This window comes from Pinus tabuliformis, chromosome 5_2 (genome assembly GCF_031772625.1).
Source record: "Pinus tabuliformis cultivar Carrire ecotype Pingquan chromosome 5_2, CPIR1, whole genome shotgun sequence".
In the NCBI taxonomy this organism is placed as follows: Eukaryota; Viridiplantae; Streptophyta; class Pinopsida; order Pinales; family Pinaceae; genus Pinus; species Pinus tabuliformis.
Window position 1 is genome coordinate 18,491,913 of NC_142306.1, and position 8,357 is coordinate 18,500,269.

Consider the following 8,357-nt stretch of genomic DNA (forward strand, 5'->3'; position numbering starts at 1 on the left):
ATTTCAAGCACTCTTTAACTCTCTTTTCAAATTCTTTTTCATCTTTACCTCACGGTACTTGTTCTCTATCAGTCTCTCGCCCTTATTTAGCCTTGGATGGAATTTACCACCCAATTAGGGTTGCATTCCCAAACAACCCAACTCGCCAACAATGCCTCCTTAAGTAGCAGGGTCCTGATCCGATGGGGCTCTCACCCTCTCAAGCACCCCATTCCAAGGGACTTGGCCTATGTCTGCCGCTGAGGACACTTCTACAGACTACAATTCAGGTGATGCTGTCGCCTGATTTTCATGATGGCCTCTTCCCTATTAGCTCGCTGCTACTAGGGGAATCCTTATACGTTTCTTTTCCTCTGCTTAATTATATACTTAAACTAAACGAGTGTTCTTGCCTGAGCTGAGGTCGCAAAGTTGGAGCTAAATCCGTCCTACCCGATGGGAGGACAAGAGAGAGCAAAGCAAGTTTGAGCGATGCCACACAAAGCCTGCATCAGCTAACATGGACTGCTAATCTAAGGGGACAAGATCACCGCTCGCCGACGCATGCCACGAAAAATCACTTGAGGTATTTCAGCCAACTGCACTGCATTGGGAACAGACAACCAGCTCCACTGCTTCCTAACATATTACAGGGAGCATGTTTGAATGGGATGCAAAGCCCAGACATATGTGCCCTCGACCGAGGCCTCTGGCACAAATTGCATTCAAAAACTCGATGATTCACGTGATTATGTAATTCACACTAAGTATCGCATTTCGGTATGTTCTTCATCGTAACAAGAGCTGAGATATCCATTGTCGAGAGTCGTTTCCACATATTACCGAAAAATCTGCCACAACACTGAATAGGGGCACCCCCCACAACAAATGTAAGGCTAAGGGAAAAAATGAGGAAAGGAAGAAAAAAAGATGAAAGAAAGAGAAACAAAGGTGTCTACCCGCATCACAGGAGGAAGCTCAAAATAGAGAACAATCTCCTTGAGCCCCACGCCCTTGCAAAAAGGGGGCAAATGCATGGAACTACAATCGAGAAGGACTAGGGTGGCCACCTCGGGAGCTCGCACTGCTTTTAATCCTTCTTGAACACCAGTCCACAACAATTCCCCCTTTTCTGTGTAAAGCTAGGGACCAAAAGGAAGAAGGGAAGAAAACAAGGTGAAATAAATAGAGATCAAACGTGGCTACGGCTCACAAGGGGAGGCTCAAACAAAGCACAAGCCTCCCAAGCCCCGTGCCTTCACAAAAAAGGGGGAATTAAAGGGGATGATAATCGAGAAGGACTAGGGTGGCCACCTCGGGAGCTCGCACTGTGTTTCATCCTTCCTGAACACCAATCCACAACAATCCCACCCTTTCTTCGTAAAGCTAGGGGCTAGAAGGAAGAAGGGAAGAAAAAAACATGAAAGAAAGCGATATCAACCATGGCTATCGGCTCACAAGGGGAGGCTTCAAATAGAGAACAAGATTCCCTAACCCCGTGCATTGGAAAAAAGGGGGGAACTGCAGAAGACGATGATCGAGAAGGACGAGGGTGGCCACCTTGGGAGCTCACACTATGTTTCATCCCGCTCGAACACCAATCCACAAAAATCCCACCTTTTCTCCATAAAGATAGGGGCCAAAAGGAAGAAGGGAAGAAAGCAACATGAAATAAAGAGAGATATCAAACGTGTCTATTAGCTCACAAGAGGAGGCTCAAACAGAGAACAAGCTTCCACAACCTCATGCCTTCGCAAAAATGGGGCAACTACAGGGGACGACAATCGAGAAGGACTATGGTGGCCACCCTTAGAACTCGCACTGCTTTTTGTCCTTCCTAAACACCAATCCACAACAATCCCACTTTTTCTCCGTAAAGCTCGGGGCCAAAATCAAGAAGGGAAGAAAACAACATGAAAGCAAGAGATATCAAATGTGGCTACCAGCTCACAAGGGGAGGCTCAAATAGAGAACAAGCTTCCCAAACCCCATGCCTTCGCAAAAAGGGGGGAACTGTAGGGGACGATGATCGAGAAGGACTAGGGTGGCCACCCCAGGAACTTGCACTACTTTTCATCCTTCCTGAACACCAATCCACAACAATCCCACCTCTTCTCCATAAAGCTAGGGGCAAAAGGAAGAAGGGAAGAAAACAACACCAAAGAAACAAAGATCCCAAGAAAAGAGAGAAGCTCAACAACACGCCCAGTAGATGTTCGCTAACCAAAAAGAAATCAAACAAGGCACCCAATCAAAAATCATCCCACCTCTTCACACCCTCCCACATACATTACAGCACAACACCCTTTCTAGCTTACAGCATAACAAACAACAATCAAACAACCAAGCAAATAAATCACAACCTAAACTTGAACACTAGAAAAGACAAGGGCCTTGATGAAATAAGTGTTTAGAGCACGTTACTGAGAGGTAAACAACCTCGCAACCAGGAGAAAGAAAAACAAAGGATGGGTGGGACAAGCACAAGCATGGCTTGCGAGCACACACACAAAAAAAAGCATTACCTCAAGACAAGCAACCAATAATGTTCCCACCAAACACCAAACCTGCTCCCCTAGAGACACACCACACCATCCCACATTGCAATCGAAACCCAACCAACCCGAACCAAAAAAGAAAACCCCTGCTATCAATGATCCCACCGCAGTTTCACCTACGGTAACCTTGTTACAATTTCTCCTTCATCTAAATGATAAGGTTTAATGAACTTCTCACGATTTCAACGGTGACGAACCACCATCGTCGACACAAACCAAACACTTCACCGGATCATTCAATTGGTAGGAGCGACAGGCAGTGTGTACAAAGGGCCTGGATGTGGTCAACATGAGTTGATGACATGCACTTACTAGGAATTCCTCATTGAAGACCAATAATTGCAATGGTCTATCCCCATCATGATGCAATTTGAGAAGATTTCCCGATCCTCTTGAACTAGGAAGAAAAACTTGTTTGCTGCATCAGTGTAGTGCGTGTGTGGCCTAGAACATCTAAGGGCATCACAAACCTATTATTGCCTCAACTTCCATGGCCTAAATGGCCATAGTCCCTCTAAGAAGCTAGCCATGAAGGGGAATCTCCGCATAGCTAGTTAGTAGGCTAAGGTCTCATTCGTTATCGGAATTAACCAGAAAAATCGCGCCACCAACTAAGAATGACCATGCACCACCACCCATAGAATCAAGAAAGAGCACTCAATCTATCTATCCCTACTATGTCTAGACCTAGTAAGTTTCCCCATGTTAAGTCAAATTAAGCCGCAGGATCCACTTCTAGTGGTGCCCTTCCATCAATTCCTTTAAGTTTTAGCCTTACGACCATACTCACCCTGGAACCCAAACACTTTGATTTCTCAGAAGGTGCTGGCAGAGTCCTTAGAGAAACATCCGCCGATCCCTGGTCATCATCATTTATGGTTGAGACTAGGATGGTATCTGGTTGTCTTTGAGCCCCCAAATTTTGTTATTGATTAATGAAAACATCCTTGGAAAATGCTTTCGTAGTGGTCCATCTTTCATAAATCCAAGAATTTCACCTATGACAATGAAATATGAATGCCCCCGACAATCCCTATTAATCATTTCTCCAGTCCCAAAGGCCAACATAATAGGACTAGACTCCTATGATGTTATTCCATGTTAATATATTTAGAGCATAAGCTTGCTTTGAGCACTCTATTTTTTTCAAAGTAACAATGCTGGAGCCACGACCTAGCCAATTAAGGCTAGGACCACAACGCCGATAAAAGGGATGGAAGGGTAGGTGCACACTGAGTAGGCAGACCGACTTTTACGATTCAAGATCCAACTACGAGCTTTTTAACTGCAAAAACTTAAATATACACTATTGGAGCTGGAATTACCGTGGCTGCTAGCACCAGACTTGCCCTCCAATGGACCCTCATTAAGGGATTTAGATTGTACTCATTCCAATTACTAGACACGATGAGCCTAGTATTGGTATTTATTTTCACTACCTCCCCATGTTAGGATTGGGTAATTTGCATGGCTACTGCCTTCCTTGGATGTGGTAGCCGTTTCTCAGGCTCCCTCTCCGGAATCGAACCCTAATTCTCTATCACCTGTCACCACCATGGTAGGCCTCTATCCTACCATCAAAAGTTGATAGGGAAGAAATTTGAATGAAGCATCTCCAGCACAAGGGCTGTGTGGTCTATCGAGTTATCATGATTCACTGGAGAAGAAGGCAAGCTCACGCCAGCCTTTTATCTAAAAAATGCATCACTTCCAAAGAGTCAGGACTTGGTGCACGTATTAGCTCTAGAATTACATGGTTATCTGAATAGTATGGTACCATCAAAAAAAATATAACTTATTTAATGAGCCATCCACAATTTCACAGTCTGAATTAGTTCATACTTAGACATGCATGGCTTAATCTTTGAGACAAGCATATGACTACTGGCAGGATCAACTAGGTAGCACCCTCCCACTTCAAAGGGCATTTCGGGGTGCTCTCTTACCAAGATCCAACCTGAACACCCATCAAGTCAAAGAGATAACAAAATATCATGTAAAACTTTTATGCCTTGCACCTCTTGCATCCCAAGAAGGAAGCACACACAACATGCCAAGGACATGGCGAACAAATGGGTAGACCTGCCGAGCCACAATGCACCAAGGCCACTTTGGAGTTTGCAACCATGCCCCAACCAACAAGAAAATGAGTGATCACTCACCCACTCCCTTAGAAATTCCTCCAAAAGCCTCCACACCCCACACCGAGGCCACCTAGGAGTCCACCTGGACAACAGCAATGGTGGACCTCGATCTCCCGATCACTTGCGGTAGCCTTGATGCAAAGGAAATAAATGGAGAACGACCAACCACACAACCTCTATATTATAAATGAGCCCAAAACCTCCCCACCCCACACTAAGGCCACCTAGGAATCTACCCGGACAGTAGCAACGATGGACCTCGATCTCCCGATTTCCCGTGGTAGCCTCAATGCAAAGGAAAAGGAAGGAAATAAAAAGAGTATGACCAACCACAAATCCTATCATAGAGAGGCCATACAAATCTCCCCGCTCCGCACCTAGGATTCCACCTGGACAACAGTAATGGTGGACCTCGATCACTTGAACGCCTACGGAAAACACACTGTGAAGGCAAAGGAAGCAAATAAATGCAAATCAAGAGGCTCGCTACACAATACAAGAACATATCCAAATAGGAGGAGAGATCGGGCAGTTCCGAACCCCACACACCCTACATACAGGAAACCTAGGAGATTGCCCATAGCTTTACCAACTGGACAATGAATAATTTTCACCTAAGGCCACCTCTACGTAGAGGAGGGAGGTCAAAGTGTTCCACCTCGAAATCCTTCTTCCATATAGCCCCCACCATCGACATAGCAAGCCTCCTCCCCATTGGACCATGAGTGCATACACAATTGAAACAAAAAATGCACATAAATGTTGTGACTTAACATATCCAACCGCAAAAGCCTGCCACGCATGCGAGATGAAAGGAAAAATATGACCACTCTATCAAACATATGGGCCAACACATCTATAAAAACCTCAAAGCCAATGCAAACATAGATGATGTGGACTTTGAAAGGAATGCCAACCCTTAACTTTACAATAAGGAGAACAACGCCTCACATCGCCCAACGGAAAAAGCAACCGAGAGGGAGGGTAGGTAGTCTACAAACAAAACCCTTCCACGTTCCTCATAAATGCATGCATCTCAACCAAAAATGCCAACACAGAAAGAGTACAAGCACAAGAAACCGACACCATAAATAGCGAATAATGAAGAGGCCAGCCATCACAGGGAACCACACCACAACAACCCATACAAATCCAAGAACTTAGAGTAGAAGGGGAATTGTTCACATATGCCTCCTGGGACAAGCATGGCCAACATTACCGCTCATGTGATATCAAGTGGTATGGAGAGAAGATGAATATTGGCCACCCTACAAATGACCCAAGGCCATTCTTGAGGAAAATCTGAAAAACCAACTCAATTACCAACCCACCTTTCACATGAAAAGAAAAACCCTCCCCACCAAATAGGGAGGAGGTGAAAAATATAACGAGGAGCCAATTTCAATGGATCCACACATTGCTTCCCATCCCAATAAAAATTTTCTATTCGCAACAACCGAGAGGCAGGATAACATCATAGGCATGACGGAGTTTTGGAGTTTCCATCTAGGACTACAACAACGAAGGCTCAAAGGAACGCGAAGCAAACTTTAACATTTTTATCATTCAGATGGGCAAGAGGGATGGGGACGAGCATGGCCAACATTACAGATCATGTGCTACCAAGTGGGGATGGAGAGAAGATGAAAATTGACCACCCTACAAATGACCCAAGGCCATCATTTAGGAAAACCTGACAAAACAACTCAATTACCAACCCACCTTTCACATGGAAAGAAAACCTATCACTTGTATCATTTGGATGGGCACGAAGGACCAAGACGAGCCAAGGATACACACCATAACAATCGATACAACTCCAAGAAATTAGAGAGCATAAGGGGAATTGTTGACATATGCCTCCTAGGATGAGCATGGCCAACATTACCGCTCATGTGCTATCGAGTGGGGATGGAGAGAAGATGAAAATCGGCCACCCTACAAATGACCCAAGGCCATCGTTCAGGCAAACCCAAAAAATCAACTCAATTACCAACCCACCTTTCACATGAAAGGAAAACCTATCACTTGTATCAATTGGATGGGCATGAGGGGTCTAGGACGAGCCAGGGAGCCACACCAAAAGAAACCATACAACTCCAAGAAATTGGACAGCAGAAGGCGAGTTGTTCACATATGCTTCCCGAGACCCACATGGCCAACATTACCGCTCATGTGTTACCAAGTGGGGATGAAGAGAATATGAAAATAAGCCACCCTACAAATGACCCAAGGCCATCATTTAGGCAAACCCAAAAAAACAACTCAATTACCAACCCACATTTCACACGAAAAGAAAACTTGTCACTTGTATCATTTGGATGGGCACAAGGGGTCTAGGACGAGCCAGCGAGCCATACTACAACAACCCATACAACTCCAACAACTTAGAGAGCGGAAAGGGAATTGTTCACATATGCCTCCTAGGACGAGCATGGCCAACATTACTGCTCATGTGCTACTGAGTGGAGATGGAGAGAAGATGAAACTTGGCCACCCTACAAATGACCCAAAGGCAACGTTCAAGCAAGCCTGAAAAAACAACTCAATTACTAACCCACCTTTCACACAGAAAGAAAACTTGTCACTTGTATCATTTGGATGGGCATGAGGGACCAAGATGAGCCCAGGAGACACACCACAACAACCCATACAACTCCAAGAACTTGGAGAATGGATGGAGAATTGTTCACATATGCCTTCCGGGATGAGCATGGCCAACATTACCGCTCATGTGCTACCGAGTTGGGATGGAGAGAAGATGAAAATCAGCCACCCTACAAATGAACCAAGGCCATTCTTCAAGAAAACCTGACAAAACAACTCAATTACCTACCCACCTTTCACACGAAAAGAAAACCTATCACTTGTATCATTTGGATGGGCACGAGGGACCAGGATGAGCCTGGGAGCCAGACCACAACAGCCCATACAACTCAAATAACTTGGAGAGAAGAAGGGGAATTGTTCACATATTCCTCCGGGGATGAACATGGCCAACATTACCACTCATGTGCTACCGAGTGGGGATGGAGAGATGATGAAAATCAACCACCCTACAAATGACCCAAGACCATCCATCAGGCAAACCCAAAAAAAAAACTCAATTACCAACCCACCTTTCACATGAAAAGGAAACCTATCACTTGTATCATTTGGATGGGCACGAGGCACCAAGATGAGCTTGAGAGCCACACCACAACAACCCATACAACTCCAAGAACTTGGAGAGCAGAAGGGGAATGGTTCATATATGCCTCCTGAAATGAGCATGGCCAACATTACAACTCATGTGCTACTACGTGGGGATGGAGAGAAGATGAAAATCAGCCACACTACAAATGAGCCAAGGCCATTCTTCAGGCAAACCTGAAAAAACAACTCAATTACCAACCCACCTTCCAAACGAAAAGCTAATCGAGGGACTAAGACGAGCATGCCCAACAATGTTGCTCATGTGCTACCGATTGGGGATGGAGAGTAGATGAAAATTAACCACCCTACAAATGACCCAAGGCCATCCTTCAGCCAGAACCGAATAAACATCTCAATTAGCAGCCCACTTTTCACACGAAAAGCAAGACCACACTGAACAAGTTTACATGGGCGCCCTCACATGACCTGACCCAACCCAACTGAACAAGTTTTCATGGGTGCCCTCACACGACATGACATG

At 45.1% G+C, this 8,357-nt stretch overlaps 1 non-coding gene and 1 pseudogene across 1 annotated transcript; both read right to left on the reverse strand.

Annotated features, from left to right (window-relative positions):
- Window positions 1–653: 653 nt before the first annotated feature.
- Window positions 654–807, reverse strand: LOC149157286 (5.8S ribosomal RNA). The gene has a single exon (XR_016262131.1). It is a non-coding gene; the product is annotated as a 5.8S ribosomal RNA (ribosomal RNA).
- Window positions 808–2,630: 1,823 nt separating this feature from the next.
- Window positions 2,631–4,441, reverse strand: LOC149157287 (18S ribosomal RNA; annotated as a pseudogene).
- Between the last annotated feature and the right edge of the window lie 3,916 nt (window positions 4,442–8,357).